The 1,563-nt window shown below is 32.9% G+C and overlaps 1 protein-coding gene across 1 annotated transcript in view; it reads right to left on the bottom strand.

Annotated features, from left to right (window-relative positions):
• Nucleotides 1-747: 747 nt before the first annotated feature.
• Nucleotides 748-1,563, bottom strand: part of LOC125682964 (peroxisomal membrane protein PEX16-like) — a 25,750-nt gene continuing 24,934 nt past the window's right edge. Inside the window, exon 10 of the mRNA XM_048923616.2 lies at nt 748-1,563. This exon is cut by the window's right edge and continues 710 nt beyond it. The gene's annotated coding sequence lies outside the window, so the exon portion shown is untranslated.

Here is a 1,563-nt window from a genome sequence, read left to right as displayed (position 1 = left end):
ATCTCTCCTGCCATTGCCTGTATAAAAGTTAAGACATTTTCTGAAATAGATTGTATCTTAAATTTATGCTTCTTTGAGAGTAGGGTTTTAATCTCAAGGCAGGTTCATAGGAAATATAAGTGAGTGGGGGGGGGGGGGGGGGTTGTTCAAAAAATTCAAAATAATATTCCATTTTGTTTACTTTGGAATAGCCAAGATAGTCAATAATTAGTGGTTGGTAATAGCCCAGTATAGATGCACGTCTATGTTTGAAAGAGAACTCCATCGCTAATCATTAAAAACAGCTCGTTTATATTTCTGCACAGAGAATGCCGACAATTTGTTCAGCAGCAATTTTTCTGCAGACCTTCATACATGTTATATTGCCTTACACCTAAAATGCAATACATGTATAAAAGTACAATGTCACGGTTCAGTAGTCTTAGAGAAGTTCAGAAATTTACAAATGATGCAATACAGCCGAAAAAGTTGGCCTACTTGTCTGTATATTTTGGGTCAGTATCCCAGGTCCACCTATTTTACTACATTTCTTTTTCTCCAAAGAGAACAACTCCAAATATTCCTTGACAGGATTTGCTATGAATAGCAAACAATCTCTCATCATTTTGTAAATGTGTCAGTATTTCCTAATTCAGCTAGAAAATATGTACACCTCTTGATGAATGAAATTTTTTTAAATATTTATTTTCCAGCTCTTTGTGCTTGTCTTCTAACTATATACATATACAAAGAACCAAAACTCTGACATAAAACAACTGGGTTTTTTAATGTACAAATACCAGTATAATAGTAAAAGTAAGACTGATGTGAAATAATCAACTCCAATCAATATGTGTTATAAAATAAACAAGAGGCCCACAGGCCTTATCAGTCACCTGAGTACTAGTTAAAAGTATCACTCGTCCCAAGGGCTAAAAATCTTACCAAAAATGTCCTGTTCTGAAAATATCTAAGCTAAATTCTAATATTCAGCAACAGCATAAAACAAGATGTGTTCTTAAAACTTCAATGTCCTCAAAAGTGCATATATTGATGAAAGGCTTTACATAATATAATATATGTATTATCATTAAATGAAATCACTAATTTGGAGCCACCCTAAAGTCAAAACCCTGGGGTTGTGAAATTCACCATTTTTTGTACATTCTTTTCTGCTTTTCCTACATATGCATTTAGTTTTTATACTGTATCAGTGAACTTAAAGAAGTCCTTTAAATGATAAAGACAATAATCTCTATAATAAATTTGGCTCCACCCTTAAACCAAACCCTTACCCCGTAAGATCATGAAATTTACAATTTTGGTAAAGGACAACCTACTTCTTTTAAACATCCATTTAATTCAATTTAGTATCAATAGCATTAAAACAGATATTATCTAAATGTTTTACACATATACACTATATATACCAAGTTTGGACCCACCCTGGAGTCAGAACCCCTACCCTGGGGATCATGAAATTTACAATTTTGGTAGAGGCCTTCCTGCTCTACATTACTATGCATTTAGTTTCTCTTACACATGTGCAGTTGTAGAGAAGAAAATTTTTTAAAATTGCTAATT

Source organism: Ostrea edulis, chromosome 6, assembly GCF_947568905.1.
Source record: "Ostrea edulis chromosome 6, xbOstEdul1.1, whole genome shotgun sequence".
Lineage (NCBI taxonomy): Eukaryota > Metazoa > Mollusca > Bivalvia > Ostreida > Ostreidae > Ostrea > Ostrea edulis.
Note: the sequence above shows the minus strand (reverse complement) of the source record. Positions and strands in the feature narration are given on the sequence as shown.